This window comes from Bufo gargarizans, chromosome 4, assembly GCF_014858855.1.
Source record: "Bufo gargarizans isolate SCDJY-AF-19 chromosome 4, ASM1485885v1, whole genome shotgun sequence".
In the NCBI taxonomy this organism is placed as follows: domain Eukaryota; kingdom Metazoa; phylum Chordata; class Amphibia; order Anura; family Bufonidae; genus Bufo; species Bufo gargarizans.
The window spans coordinates 66,158,505-66,175,500 of NC_058083.1; positions in this window are offsets into that span (position 1 = coordinate 66,158,505).

Consider the following 16,996-nt stretch of genomic DNA (forward strand, 5'->3'; position numbering starts at 1 on the left):
TTTTTTGGGCCTGAGCCCATCAATGGCCAGTCTCACTTCCTCTTCCCTGATAGGTTCTGTCAAAATATCAAGAGAGGGGTCCATTCCCGCCCCGGGAATCGCCCCAGCCAAGAAAGCTGAAAGACTGTCCCGATTCAGTTCTTTCCTACCAAAGAGGTGAGAGTAGAAGGACCTGACGACCTCCAGGATCCCTGATTTGGACCTATTCAGGGAGCCTGTACTGTCAACCAGGCCCATCACTAGTTTACTTCTTACTGCCATCTTACAGTTCCCGTAAGGGTCGGGCGAGCGGTATTTCCCGAAATCCCTCTCGGCAACCAAAGAGGCGTACCTATCATACTGACACCTCTTGAGCAAGGATTTTACACGAGAGATATCCTCGCGGCTATCTCCCGTCGACACAAGTCTTTCAAGTTTCTTCCTCAGTTCCTGGTACAGACGGTATCTGTCCCAGCTCCTGAGGTTAGAGAGCTTTCGGAAAAACCTCGCCGTCCTTTTTTTAAACATCTCCCACCACTCCGACTTACTGTTGCACATGTCCACCAAAGGTTCCTGGCTCTGAAGGAAATCCTCAAAGGATTGTCTTACCATCGCTTCTTCCAGGAGAGACGAATTCAACTTCCATATTCCTTTTCCCATGCGGGGAGTCTCTGTAACATTCAGAGAGAAACTAATTAAACAGTGATCGGAGAATTCCACTTCCTCAGCTTGTAAAGCCGAAAAAACAGCCTCCTCCTTCAAATAAAACCTATCTATTCTAGACCTACGATTTCCCTTATTAAAGGTGAAATCCACGTGATCCGGTTTGTGCCGTAAATGAGCATCCACCAGACGAGCTTCCTCAACTATTCTACTCAAGACGACGCCATCAGTATCCAGCCCACCTCTGGGGACCCCCCTATCACAGACTCTAGTCACATTGTTAAAGTCTCCTCCAAAGATCACTTGTCGGCTGGTAAAAAGAAAAGGCTTAATCCTCATAAGAAGACATTTACGGTCCCACCTACTTTGTGGTCCATAGATGTTGATTAATCTTAATTCTTGTCTTCCCATGAGGACATCTAGAATCAGGCACCTTCCCATTTCCAACTCGATAATCCTCCTGCATTCTACTCTTTCGGCGGTTTTAAAAAGGACCGCCACCCCGCTACGTGGCTCGGCCGCAAGAGACCAGAATGACGGACCGAGCCGCCATTCCTGCTTGGCTTTCGCCAGCAACTCAACACTTGTTAACCAGGTCTCTTGCAAAAATAAAATATCAGCATCAATACGGCTGAAAAAATCAAAGGCCATAAAACGGGCCACGTCTGACTTAATGCTAGCAACATTAATACTTGCCAGCGTCAACAGGGTGAGTTCCGCCATCATACATGATCGAGTTGGATAGCTTTCTTTTTCCCCCCTCCACCACCACTCTCCTCATCATTATCTCCTGATCCTTCATTTTCCTTTTGCCTTTTCAGACACACTGATACATCCATACCGTTCTGTTTGCCCACGGAATCAGGCTTAGCCCCCCCCTCCAGAAGAAGGAGGGCAGGGCCCGGCAACCTGCGAGGAGGCCTTTGCGCCCTCCGGTACCACATCCTCCTCCTCCCCAACTGGAGTTGGGGGATCCTCGTCAAGGACCTGATACCGGTTGGAGAGATCCACAGGAGGGGCCCCGACTAATTCTTCCTCTGGCATCTGGTCAAGGGTGAGTGGGACAGATGAATCCCACTCCAGAGAGGGCTTGCGACCCTCTCCTTTCTTTTTCCTCCTGCTCCGTTTGTTCCTCCTATCCCCCAACCACCTCCTGTAATCCTCGTCCATGCTTTCGCCGTACGAGGATGCGGATGTAGCAGAGGGGTTGGCTTCCTCAGGCTGAACCCCAGGTCCTCCCTCCTCATCGCTGTACCCTGGGTCGCTACAACCTGGATCCCCAACTAAAAGGCCTGCCGGAGAATCAACTAAGGGACCAGCTGCCGCCTGCTCCCTATCCCTACGGCGTTTTTCTTGCCGTTTAATCCTGGAAGGCCTTAAGTTCTTAACTGTACCCTGTCTGCTTCTTCCAGTGCTGGTATCACCGGCACTCGTCCCTTCACCAACCGGCCCAGTCCCGGCAGCAGGCCCTTCTTCAACAACAGACCCAGCTTCATGGCCAGCATCCGCTTGAGTCCGGGCCCGGCCCTGAGCCTTGTTGGAAAAGGCAAGCGGACAACGACTGAAGGGATGACCCAGGTCCCCACACAGGTTACACCGAATCCGCCTACAGGATGCGGCAAGATGGCCAATGTCACCACACTTTGCACACTTGCGAACATCGCATTGTGCGCTAAAGTGAGTGGGACTACCACACCTATAGCAGACCTTCGGCTGTCCCTGATAGAAAACCATAATTCTATCTCGACCCAAGAAAGCAGAGGAGGGGATATGAGCAACTGAGTTGCCCTGTGCCCTCAGCTTTACGCTGAAGGTCCAGGCACCTGACCAGATGCCGTGATCATCCAAAACTTTGGCGGGGAATTGTCCAACCTCGCCATAACGACTGAGCCATGTCATAATGTCCACGCTAGAAAGTGATTCGTTACAGGTTAATACCGTCACTTTCTTGACCATCGTCTGGCGGGTTATAGCCTGGACAGAAAATCCCCGCCAGGCCGGGGTGTTCTTTGCCAGTTCATATTTAGACCAGAAGAGCTCAAGCCCCTCTGGTCTAACAAAACTAACATCGAAACTCTTGGTGCCGTAGGGATGGATTAGGGCAAAGATGTCATTTGCCACAAAGCCCATCCCCAGGAGAAGCTCCACAACGTCTTTCCTAGAAGGCGTTGCTTCTTCACTCCTCCAAGAGAGACGGGCCACATTCCTACGGCTCCCCCCGGATGTAGGGAGAGACCAAACGGTCTCTCCCGCTCTTTCCTCTCGGAAGGTTCTCAGACCATGTCTCTCTGTCCAAAAAGACAGTTTAACCGGTTCACCCTCCACCTGCATGGAAGTCTCTTTCCCCTTCCTCAGAGCCTCCAAGAGGCGCCGTTGCAAGTTACCATTACCTGATTCCCTGGGCAAAGAGTCACCTGCAGCCACACTAGCATATGATCTCCTATTTGACTACAATCCCCTGCTTCCCTTGCAACCTGCCTCCTCCCGTCAGCCTCTTCCTCCTCGACTTCCGTATCTGCTGCATAAGCAGCTACCAATTCCTCATTCATACTCTCACCAGTTATATCTTCATTTGCCTCACCATTCATTTCACTATTTACATCCTTATTTGTAACAACGTCCTCATTCATACTCTCATTCATACTCTCATTCATACTCTCATTTGCGTCTCTTCCTAAGTTACCACTCGCAACATCATTTACCATACTTACAATCCCATCGCTCTTCACTCCCCTCAGACTGGTCGGGTTCCCTAGAGGAGTACTGGCGTCATTGGGGGCAGGGTCTGAAGGGCCCCCCATTTCAGGAACTGCGGAGGACTTCCTATCCCCCACACCCCTCACCCTCTCTGCAGCCCGCAGAGCCCCGAAGATTCTGCAACCTCCACAGACTTTAATGGTTTATTTGCTGGTTTCTTTATAAACCTTCCAGATTTTGCTCTGGCCCTTTCAACTGTCTTTTTCTGATCCTTGTCCGCAGCCATTCCATCCTTCACCTTGTCCGCAACACTGTCAGGGGTTTTAACCCTGTCTGCCCCTGTGTTCTCCTTTCCACTGCAGGAAAGGGGGACACCTGCTGCCACCATCTCAGATTCATTCTCCCATGCTGTTTGGCCCGATTCCACTACAGGAACCGCGCTGGGCTCAGCAATGGGTTCAGAAGGCACAAAACGTAACACTTCTTCCTTTATGATCTTCTTTTTCTTTTCTCTTACCACCTCATCTTCCGGGACCTCCTCGTCACCGAAATACAATTTGCCCACTGGGGATTCCAGCTGTCTGATCTCCACCATTAGTCTCCCCCCAGACCTGCCTTCATCCCCAGAGGATGACATAACTGGTTCAGAGGGGTCCCCTTGGCCACCCGGTAATGAGTCCACCTCTGACTCCACCAACTCCTTCACCTTCCTCTGGCTTCCAGACCGCAGCCCTGACGGACTGGAGCCAGACATGCTTTCAAAGCGACAGTCATTCTTGAATTTCTCCATAAATGGCCCTCCATTTTTCACTATAGAGGCCCTCTTTTCCTCCAAAGTCGCGATCTCCTCCTCCAGCTTCTCCAGCCTGGAGGAGAGGACCGCTCTCTTACTTTTTGGTAACATGGCCTGAGCTTTCACATTCCTCTGTTCCAATTTAAATTGTTTTAATTTCTTCTTTACTTCCTCAAGCTGATTTAGAAAATACGCCACCCTTGATGAGTACAATGAGGGGGTTTCAGTGGGGCTCATGACCCCCCAATTAAACAGTCTCCTGGCCTCTGCAGCTTGTACACCAGAGGAGATACCAGGAGAACCAGAAACACCAGCAACCACACCAGGAGCTAAGTCACTGCTAGTTACACCTGAAGCACCCCCTCTGGGCTGAGGCACAGAATCACTACTCCCAGCCTCACATACCTCACCCTTTGGGGTTCCAGGCTCCATTCCTGCAGCTGATCCAGAGACTTCACAGGCTGCTTGTTCAGCAACCTGACCCGCCGGCTCTGCTCTCTGTTCACCCGCTGCCTGCTCAGCAGCCGGCCTTTCTTTCCCATCCAGCTTTCCTGGGTGCAGAGTTATCTGCTCTGAAGAGGAGCTCAGAGAGGATCCCAGGCTTGTTTTCCTCCCAGGACATCTCCTGACCACACCCGGTGCATTGCTGGAGTCACACAGGGATTCCTGCAGTGGATCTCTGCTGCTCCTGGTTGCTGCTCCTCTCCTGCCCGCAGTCTGAGCGGGGCTGTCATCTGCTCCCTGCGGCTTTGCAGCCGCACGCTGCGGGGTTCTCTGAGGCTTACCACCGGCCGCCGGTGTCACCTTGCCGCTGTTTCTCGATGCTGGAGAATCAGGAGGTAAGTCTCCAGTTTCAGGAGGTCTTCCTGCCGCACGCGGGGTTCCACTATGGCTGCCGGCACGTGTAGATAAACGGCGGCAGTCAGGGGCTCGAGGATCCATGCCTGGAGAACACGCCACCCCCTGGGGAAAGGGCAGCGTATCCCCCAGCACACGATGTCAGGCTCCTGCTCCTCTCACAGTGCAGCACAGAGGAAGAAACACAGCTCCTCCCACAGGATGTTATACACTGTGGTAATGGCAGACTGCACGGCTAGAGGCTGGATGTTATACACTGTGGTAATGGTAGACTGCATGGCTAGAGGCTGGATGTTATACACTGTGGTAATGGTAGACTGCACGGCTAGAGGCTGGACTTTTTTATTAAAATATAAATAAATAACTTACATAATGGAAAACGTATCCAAACATAGCAATAAACCAAACAAGTGACATAACACAGAGTCTAGCAAAAATACTATTCCCTTACCCGACCAGTCTCCCACCCCAAAACCCCCTATTTTACATATTTACATATTAAAATGCTTTCATGCTCATCTAAAATCCATTTATACAAACATATATACACATGTAATAATTATATGCCAGCCGTATATAAAAAACAAATATACAAAACACAAACAGAAACCTTAACTTAAATACTAACTATTAAACCCTTCACCAACCCCCACTGCAAACAGACAAACTGATCACCCTCAAAGTTCAAAGGGAAAAGAAAACCCTGAGCTCTGTCAGTCCGTAAGTTCATCCCCAGTTGGACTGGGGTCGACCAGTTTGTATCACACACAATTTTTTTTTTATTTTTTTTTATTTTTTTATATTTTTTTTATATATTTACCTTTTATTTAACTTTTATTTTTATATATATACATATCCCCCCTTATATACACATATATACATATATCCCCCTCCTCCCCCCACACCCCCCTCCCAACCTAACTAAGCCCCACTACACCTTTACTAATATAATACAACATAACATAATATAATATGATATAATACGGTACAAATTTACTACTTTCCAAAATCTACAACACCGAACACTTCCCACAACTTGTCGGCTATGGTTCAGTAGCCCGTAAGCCTTTTCATCCTATTCTTATACAAAACAAAACAAAAACTCTAACTGTGTCTTCTAGATCAGCCCACCACCAGGACAAGGAGTATTACTCAGTCAGGGAACCCCAAAACAAAAGCCCCTCCACAGGCGAGAGGCCTTGGGGTCCCCCCACTTTTCATACTCCAGAGAGCGCACCTTCACCAGGTCACCCATAATGTTCCTATGTACCGTTTCCACTGGGAGGATTTTACGACTCGTCGAAACTAGACACCGTGCACACCAGATGTGATGCCTAACCACTGCACTAACTAAAAATAAAGTGCGACGGTCCCTGCCACCAAGGTCTTTGAATGCGCCATAGGCCCATTCCGCATAAGACAAGGTGGCCAGCCTGGGCCAACCGATGGAAGACCCCACCCTTTTGTACACCTCTATATTAAAGGGACAGTGAAGCAGGAAGTGGTCCATGCTTTCTAGCACGCCCCCACACTCCTCCCGGGGACAACCCCTTTCCTCTGAGTTCCTGCACTTCATATTATCCCTTACATATAGCTTTCCATGAAAGCAGCGCCAAGTCACATCCCAAACCTTCTTAGGGATCCTTTCTAATTAAGCAAAAGTAGCCCACCCTCCAGATCCTGACTTGGGCAATCCTTCAAGGCCAGCGGCGCCTGGAAGAAAGAAGACAGGACCCCCCTGTCAAGGGAACCCCTCGACATGGTCTCTATCTCAGTCCTTCTCAGGCCCCACCGCCTTATGATCTTCAGAACCGGAGCAACGTAAGCCGGGAGATGTCCATGTGACGCACGCAGGTCTTTCACACGCCCTCCTGTCTCCCATTCCTGGAAGAAGGGCCGGAACCATTCCCTACAGGAAATTACCCACAAAGGAGCCCTCTCTTTCCAGAGGTTTGCAATGTTTATTTTCAAGAAGGTATTTGTTAAAAATACCACTGGGTTGACCATATCCAACCCGCCTAGTCTCCTTGTGCGGTAAGTCACCTCTCTCCTGATTAGGTTCAGCCTATTTCCCCATAACATCTGGAAAAAGAGGCTGTAGACCGTTGCCCAGAGAGAGCCTGGCAAGACACAAACACTGCTCAGATATAAAAGCACAGGAATCAGGTAAGCTTTGCACAAGTGAACCCTTTCCCTGAGGGATAAAGACCACCCCTTCCAGCGGTCCACCCTTTGGGCGACATCTTTCAGTCTACCCTCCCAATTTTGTTGATGATAATCCTCATCTTGGCCAAAGTTGATGCCTAAGATCTTTACTGATTTCTGGGGTTCTGGAAGAGTGCCCTGGAGATCGAAGACAGGATCCCCTTCCCCCAGCCAGAGAGTCTCACATTTGTCCCGGTTAATCTGGGACCCGGAAACTTCCGAATAGCGATTCACCTCCGACATCACCCATCCCACCTCCTCTTCCGAAGAGGTAAAAATAGAGACATCATCAGCGTACGCTACCACCTTCAGAGATGGCCCCCCCCACCGCCAGTTCCATCCTCACCCCCGCCAACGGTCCGCGATCTACCCTTCTGATGAAAGGATCGATCGCAAACACGTACAGCAGAGGGCTTAAAGGACATCCCTGGCGGACACCGGAAGCCACCTCAAAAGGACGACCCAGCCAACCATTAACCAACGGGAAACTCTCGGCCCCTTTGTACAAGGTTTTTAGCCAATCTACAAACCTCCCGGGTAGACCATACCACAAGAGGACAGACCACAGGTATTCGTGATTCACTCGGTCAAAAGCCTTAGCCTGATCCAGGGATAACAAAAGCCCCTTCCAAAGACCCGCCCTGCCCCGTTCCACGGCCTCCCGGACACTGAGAACGGCGCTAAAAGCGCTCCGCCCGGGAACTGAACAATGCTGGGACCCCGAAAGGAGCTTCGGCGCAAATTTCGCCAGTCTGCAGAAGAGTATTTTTGCCAAAATCTTTCTGTCCACATTGAGAAGCGATATGGGTCTCCAATTCTCAATGCGGGATGGATCCCTACCCTTTGTCAGAAGAATCAGGACGGACTTTCCCATTGACCTTGGCAGATTGCCCGAGGAAAGACACTCGTTATACACCTCAGTCAAGAGAGGAACTAATTGTTCCCTAAAAGTCTTATACCACTCGGATGTTAAGCCATCCGGACCTGGCGATTTTTTGGGCCTGAGCCCATCAATGGCCAGTCTCACTTCCTCTTCCCTGATAGGTTCTGTCAAAATATCAAGAGAGGGGTCCATTCCCGCCCCGGGAATCGCCCCAGCCAAGAAAGCTGAAAGACTGTCCCGATTCAGTTCTTTCCTACCAAAGAGGTGAGAGTAGAAGGACCTGACGACCTCCAGGATCCCTGATTTGGACCTATTCAGGGAGCCTGTACTGTCAACCAGGCCCATCACTAGTTTACTTCTTACTGCCATCTTACAGTTCCCGTAAGGGTCGGGCGAGCGGTATTTCCCGAAATCCCTCTCGGCAACCAAAGAGGCGTACCTATCATACTGACACCTCTTGAGCAAGGATTTTACACGAGAGATATCCTCGCGGCTATCTCCCGTCGACACAAGTCTTTCAAGTTTCTTCCTCAGTTCCTGGTACAGACGGTATCTGTCCCAGCTCCTGAGGTTAGAGAGCTTTCGGAAAAACCTCGCCGTCCTTTTTTTAAACATCTCCCACCACTCCGACTTACTGTTGCACATGTCCACCAAAGGTTCCTGGCTCTGAAGGAAATCCTCAAAGGATTGTCTTACCATCGCTTCTTCCAGGAGAGACGAATTCAACTTCCATATTCCTTTTCCCATGCGGGGAGTCTCTGTAACATTCAGAGAGAAACTAATTAAACAGTGATCGGAGAATTCCACTTCCTCAGCTTGTAAAGCCGAAAAAACAGCCTCCTCCTTCAAATAAAACCTATCTATTCTAGACCTACGATTTCCCTTATTAAAGGTGAAATCCACGTGATCCGGTTTGTGCCGTAAATGAGCATCCACCAGACGAGCTTCCTCAACTATTCTACTCAAGACGACGCCATCAGTATCCAGCCCACCTCTGGGGACCCCCCTATCACAGACTCTAGTCACATTGTTAAAGTCTCCTCCAAAGATCACTTGTCGGCTGGTAAAAAGAAAAGGCTTAATCCTCATAAGAAGACATTTACGGTCCCACCTACTTTGTGGTCCATAGATGTTGATTAATCTTAATTCTTGTCTTCCCATGAGGACATCTAGAATCAGGCACCTTCCCATTTCCAACTCGATAATCCTCCTGCATTCTACTCTTTCGGCGGTTTTAAAAAGGACCGCCACCCCGCTACGTGGCTCGGCCGCAAGAGACCAGAATGACGGACCGAGCCGCCATTCCTGCTTGGCTTTCGCCAGCAACTCAACACTTGTTAACCAGGTCTCTTGCAAAAATAAAATATCAGCATCAATACGGCTGAAAAAATCAAAGGCCATAAAACGGGCCACGTCTGACTTAATGCTAGCAACATTAATACTTGCCAGCGTCAACAGGGTGAGTTCCGCCATCATACATGATCGAGTTGGATAGCTTTCTTTTTCCCCCCTCCACCACCACTCTCCTCATCATTATCTCCTGATCCTTCATTTTCCTTTTGCCTTTTCAGACACACTGATACATCCATACCGTTCTGTTTGCCCACGGAATCAGGCTTAGACCCCCCTCCAGAAGAAGGAGGGCAGGGCCCGGCAACCTGCGAGGAGGCCTTTGCGCCCTCCGGTACCACATCCTCCTCCTCCTCCCCAACTGGAGTTGGGGGATCCTCGTCAAGGACCTGATACCGGTTGGAGAGATCCACAGGAGGGGCCCCGACTAATTCTTCCTCTGGCATCTGGTCAAGGGTGAGTGGGACAGATGAATCCCACTCCAGAGAGGGCTTGCGACCCTCTCCTTTCTTTTTCCTCCTGCTCCGTTTGTTCCTCCTATCCCCCAACCACCTCCTGTAATCCTCGTCCATGCTTTCGCCGTACGAGGATGCGGATGTAGCAGAGGGGTTGGCTTCCTCAGGCTGAACCCCAGGTCCTCCCTCCTCATCGCTGTACCCTGGGTCGCTACAACCTGGATCCCCAACTAAAAGGCCTGCCGGAGAATCAACTAAGGGACCAGCTGCCGCCTGCTCCCTATCCCTACGGCGTTTTTCTTGCCGTTTAATCCTGGAAGGCCTTAAGTTCTTAACTGTACCCTGTCTGCTTCTTCCAGTGCTGGTATCACCGGCACTCGTCCCTTCACCAACCGGCCCAGTCCCGGCAGCAGGCCCTTCTTCAACAACAGACCCAGCTTCATGGCCTAGCATCCGCTTGAGTCCGGGCCCGGCCCTGAGCCTTGTTGGAAAAGGCAAGCGGACAACGACTGAAGGGATGACCCAGGTCCCCACACAGGTTACACCGAATCCGCCTACAGGATGCGGCAAGATGGCCAATGTCACCACACTTTGCACACTTGCGAACATCGCATTGTGCGCTAAAGTGAGTGGGACTACCACACCTATAGCAGACCTTCGGCTGTCCCTGATAGAAAACCATAATTCTATCTCGACCCAAGAAAGCAGAGGAGGGGATATGAGCAACTGAGTTGCCCTGTGCCCTCAGCTTTACGCTGAAGGTCCAGGCACCTGACCAGATGCCGTGATCATCCAAAACTTTGGCGGGGAATTGTCCAACCTCGCCATAACGACTGAGCCATGTCATAATGTCCACGCTAGAAAGTGATTCGTTACAGGTTAATACCGTCACTTTCTTGACCATCGTCTGGCGGGTTATAGCCTGGACAGAAAATCCCCGCCAGGCCGGGGTGTTCTTTGCCAGTTCATATTTAGACCAGAAGAGCTCAAGCCCCTCTGGTCTAACAAAACTAACATCGAAACTCTTGGTGCCGTAGGGATGGATTAGGGCAAAGATGTCATTTGCCACAAAGCCCATCCCCAGGAGAAGGTCCACAACGTCTTTCCTAGAAGGCGTTGCTTCTTCACTCCTCCAAGAGAGACGGGCCACATTCCTACGGCTCCCCCCGGATGTAGGGAGAGACCAAACGGTCTCTCCCGCTCTTTCCTCTCGGAAGGTTCTCAGACCATGTCTCTCTGTCCAAAAAGACAGTTTAACCGGTTCACCCTCCACCTGCATGGAAGTCTCTTTCCCCTTCCTCAGAGCCTCCAAGAGGCGCCGTTGCAAGTTACCATTACCTGATTCCCTGGGCAAAGAGTCACCTGCAGCCACACTAGCATATGATCTCCTATTTACACAATCCCCTGCTTCCCTTGCAACCTGCCTCCTCCCGTCAGCCTCTTCCTCCTCGACTTCCGTATCTGCTGCATAAGCAGCTACCAATTCCTCATTCATACTCTCACCAGTTATATCTTCATTTGCCTCACCATTCATTTCACTATTTACATCCTTATTTGCAACAACGTCCTCATTCATACTCTCATTCATACTCTCATTCATACTCTCATTTGCGTCTCTTCCTAAGTTACCACTCGCAACATCATTTACCATACTTACAATCCCATCGCTCTTCACTCCCCTCAGACTGGTCGGGTTCCCTAGAGGAGTACTGGCGTCATTGGGGGCAGGGTCTGAAGGGCCCCCCATTTCAGGAACTGCGGAGGACTTCCTATCCCCCACACCCCTCACCCTCTCTGCAGCCCGCAGAGCCCCCGAAGATTCTGCAACCTCCACAGACTTTAATGGTTTATTTACAGGTTTTTTTATAAACCTTCCAGATTTTGCTCTGGCCCTTTCAACTGTCTTTTTCTGATCCTTGTCCGCAGCCATTCCATCCTTCACTTTGTCCGCAACACTGTCAGGGGTTTTAACCCTGTCTGCTCCTGTGTTCTCCTTTCCACTGCAGGAAAGGGGGACACCTGCTGCCACCATCTCAGATTCATTCTCCCATGCCGTTTGGCCCGATTCCACTACAGGAACCGCGCTGGGCTCAGCAATGGGTTCAGAAGGCACAAAACGTAACACTTCTTCCTTTATGATCTTCTTTTTCTTTTCTCTTACCACCTCATCTTCCGGGACCTCCTCGTCACCGAAATACAATTTGCCCACTGGGGATTCCAGCTGCCTGATCTCCACCATTAGTCTCCCCCTAGACCTGCCTTCATCCCCAGAGGATGACATAACTGGTTCAGAGGGGTCCCCTTGGCCACCCGGTAATGAGTCCACCTCTGACTCCACCAACTCCTTCACCTTCCTCTGGCTTCCAGACCGCAGCCCTGACGGACTGGATCCAGACATGCTTTCAAAGCGACAGTCATTCTTGAATTTCTCCATAAACGGCCCTCCATTTTTCACTATGGAGGCCCTCTTTTCCTCCAAAGTCGCGATCTCCTCCTCCAGCTTCTCCAGCCTGGAGGACAGGACCGCTCTCTTACTTTTTGGTAGCATGGCCTGAGCTTTCACATTCCTCTGTTCCAATTTAAATTGTTTTAATTTCTTCTTTACTTCCTCAAGCTGATTTAGAAAATACGCCACCCTTGATGAGTACAATGAGGGGGTTTCAGTGGGGCTCATGACCCCCCAATTAAACAGTCTCCTGGCCTCTGCAGCTTGTACACCAGAGGAGATACCAGGAGAACCAGAAACACCAGCAACCACACCAGGAGCTAAGTCACTGCTAGTTACACCTGAAGCACCCCCTCTGGGCTGAGGCACAGAATCACTACTCCCAGCCTCACATACCTCACCCTTTGGGGTTCCAGGCTCCATTCCTGCAGCTGGTCCAGAGACTTCACAGGCTGCTTGTTCAGCAACCTGACCCGCCGGCTCTGCTCTCTGTTCACCCGCTGCCTGCTCAGCAGCCGGCCTTTCTTTCCCATCCAGCTTTCCCGGGTGCAGAGTTATCTGTTCTGAAGAGGAGCACAGAGAGGATCCTAGGCTTGTTTTCCTCCCAGGACATCTCCTGACCACACCCGGTGCATTGCTGGAGTCACACAGGGATTCCTGCAGTGGATCTCTGCTGCTTCCTGGCTGCTGCTCCTCTCCTGCCCGCAGTCTGAGCGGGGCTGTCATCTGCTCCCTGCGGCTTTGCAGCCGCACGCTGCGGGGTTCTCTGAGGCTTACCACCGGCCGCCGGTGTCACCTTGCCGCTGTTTCTCGATGCTGGAGAATCAGGAGGTAAGTCTCCAGTTTCAGGAGGTCTTCCTGCCGCACGCGGGGTTCCACTATGGCTGCCGGCACGTGTAGATAAACGGCGGCAGTCAGAGGCCCGAGGATCCATACCGGGAGAACACGCCACCCCCTGGGGAAAGGGCAGCGTATCCCACAGCACACGATGTCAGGCTCCTGCTCCTCTCACAGTGCAGCACAGAGGAAGAAACACAGCTCCTCCCACAGGATGTGATACACTGTGGTAATGGCAGACTGCACGGCTAGAGGCTGGATGTTATACACTGTGGTAATGGTAGACTGCATGGCTAGAGGCTGGATGTTATACACTGTGGTAATAGTAGACTGCATGGCTAGAGGCTGGATGTTATACACTGTGGTAATAGTAGACTGCACGGCAGAGGCTGGATGTTATACACTGTGGTAATGGTAGGCTGCATGGCTAGAGGCTGGATGTTATACACTGGTAATGGCAGACTGCATGGCTAGAGGATGGATGTTATACACTGTGGTAATGGTAGACTGCATGGCTAGAGGCTGGATGCTATACACTGTGGTAATGGTAGACTGCATGGCTAGAGGCTGGATGTTATACACTGTGGTAATAGTAGACTGCACGGCAGAGGCTGGATGTTATACACTGTGGTAATGGTAGACTGCATGGCTAGAGGCTGGATGTTATACACTGTGGTAATGGTAGACTGCACGGCTAGAGGCTGGATGTTATACACTGTGGTAATGGTAGACTGCACGGCTAGAGGCTGGATGTTATACACTGTGGTAATGGTAGACTGCATGGCTAGAGGCTGGATGTTATACACTGTGTTAGGATCCATTCACATGTACCACAGGGGTCAGTATTGGAGAGGTCTGTTACTACCACTGGGGTCAGTATTAGAGAGGTCTGTTACTACCACAGGGGTCAGTATTAGAGAGGTCTGTTACTACCACTGGGGTCAGTATTAGAGAGGTCTGTTACTACCACAGGGGTCAGTATTGGAGAGGTCTGTTACTACCACAGGGGTCAGTATTGGAGAGGTCTGTTACTACCACAGGGGTCAGTATTAGAGAGGTCTGTTACTACCACAGGGGTCAGTATTAGAGAGGTCTGTTACTACCACTGGGGTCAGTATTAGAGAGGTCTGTTACTACCACTGGGGTCAGTATTGGAGAGGTCTGTTACTACCACAGGGGTCAGTATTAGAGAGGTCTGTTACTACCACAGGGGTCAGTATTAGAGAGGTCTGTTACTACCACTGGGGTCAGTATTGGAGAGGTCTGTTACTACCACTGGGGTCAGTATTGGAGAGGTCTGTTACTACCACAGGGGGTCAGTATTAGAGAGGTCTGTTACTACCACTGGGGTCAGTATTGGAGAGGTCTGTTACTACCACTGGGGTCAGTATTGGAGAGGTCTGTTACTACCACAGGGGGTCAGTATTAGAGAGGTCTGTTACTACCACAGGGGTCAGTATTAGAGAGGTCTGTTACTACCACAGGGGTCAGTATTGGAGAGGTCTGTTACTACCACAGGGGTCAGTATTAGAGAGGTCTGTTACTACCACAGGGATTACTATTGGAGAGGTCTGTTACTACCACAGGGGTCAGTATTGGAGAGGTCTGTTACTACCACAGGGGTCAGTATTAGAGAGGTCTGTTACTACCACTGGGGTCAGTATTGGAGAGGTCTGTTACTACCACAGGGGGTCAGTATTAGAGAGGTCTGTTACTACCACTGGGGTCAGTATTGGAGAGGTCTGTTACTACCACTGGGGTCAGTATTGGAGAGGTCTGTTACTACCACAGGGGTCAGTATTAGAGAGGTCTGTTACTACCACAGGGGTCAGTATTAGAGAGGTCTGTTACTACCACTGGGGTCAGTATTAGAGAGGTCTGTTACTACCACAGGGGTCAGTATTAGAGAGGTCTGTTACTACCACAGGGGTCAGTATTAGAGAGGTCTGTTACTACCACAGGGGTCAGTATTAGAGAGGTCTGTTACTACCACTGGGGTCAGTATTAGAGAGGTCTGTTACTACCACAGGGGTCAGTATTAGAGAGGTCTGTTACTACCACTGGGGTCAGTATTGGAGAGGTCTGTTACTACCACTGGGGTCAGTATTGGAGAGGTCTGTTACTACCACAGGGGGTCAGTATTAGAGAGGTCTGTTACTACCACTGGGGTCAGTATTGGAGAGGTCTGTTACTACCACTGGGGTCAGTATTGGAGAGGTCTGTTACTACCACATGGGGTCAGTATTAGAGAGGTCTGTTACTACCACAGGGGTCAGTATTAGAGAGGTCTGTTACTACCACAGGGGTCGGTATTGGAGAGGTCTGTTACTACCACAGGGGTCGGTATTGGAGAGGTCTGTTACTACCACAGGGGTCAGTATTAGAGAGGTCTGTTACTACCACAGGGGTCAGTATTAGAGAGGTCTGTTACTACCACAGGGGTCAGTATTGGAGAGGTCTGTTACTACCACAGGGGTCAGTATTAGAGAGGTCTGTTACTACCACAGGGGTCAGTATTGGAGAGGTCTGTTACTACCACAGGGGTCAGTATTGGAGAGGTCTGTTACTACCACAGGGGTCAGTATTAGAGAGGTCTGTTACTACCACAGGGGTCAGTATTAGGGAGGTCTGTTACTACCACAGGGGTCAGTATTGGAGAGGTCTGTTACTACCACAGGGGTCAGTATTGGAGAGGTATGTTACTACCACAGGGATTACTATTGGAGAGGTCTGTTACTACCACAGGGGTCAGTATTAGAGAGGTCTGTTACTACCACAGGGATCAGTATTAGGGAGGTCTGTTACTACCACAGGGGTCAGTATTAGAGAGGTCTGTTACTACCACAGGGGTCAGTATTAGAGAGGTATGTTACTACCACAGGGATTACTATTGGAGAGGTCTGTTACTACCACAGGGGTCAGTATTGGAGAGGTCTGTTACTACCACAGGGGTCAGTATTGGAGAGGTCTGTTACTACCACAGGGGTCAGTATTGGAGAGGTCTGTTACTACCACAGGGATCAGTATTAGGGAGGTCTGTTACTACCACAGGGGTCAGTATTAGAGAGGTCTGTTACTACCACAGGGGTCAGTATTAGAGAGGTCTGTTACTACCACAGGGATTACTATTGGAGAGGTCTGTTACTACCACAGGGATCAGTATTAGAGAGGTCTGTTACTACCACAGGGATCAGTATTAGGGAGGTCTGTTACTACCACAGGGGTCAGTATTAGAGAGGTCTGTTACTACCACAGGGATCAGTATTAGGGAGGTCTGTTACTACCACAGGGGTCAGTATTAGAGAGGTCTGTTACTACCACAGGGATTACTATTGGAGAGGTCTGTTACTACCACAGGGGTCAGTATTAGAGAGGTCTGTTACTACCACAGGGGTCAGTATTAGAGAGGTCTGTTACTACCACAGGGGTCAGTATTAGAGAGGTCTGTTACTACCACAGGGGTCAGTATTGGAGAGGTCTGTTACTACCACAGGGATTACTATTGGAGAGGTCTGTTACTACCACAGGGGGTCAGTATTAGAGAGGTCTGTTACTACCACAGGGGTCAGTATTGGAGAGGTCTGTTACTACCACTGGGGTCAGTATTGGAGAGGTCTGTTACTACCACAGGGGTCAGTATTGGAGAGGTCTGTTACTACCACAGGGATTACTATTGGAGAGGTCTGTTACTACCACAGGGGGTCAGTATTAGAGAGGTCTGTTACTACCACAGGGGTCAGTATTGGAGAGGTCTGTTACTACCACAGGGATTACTATTGGAGAGGTCTGTTACTACCACAGGGGTCAGTATTAGAGAGGTCTGTTACTAC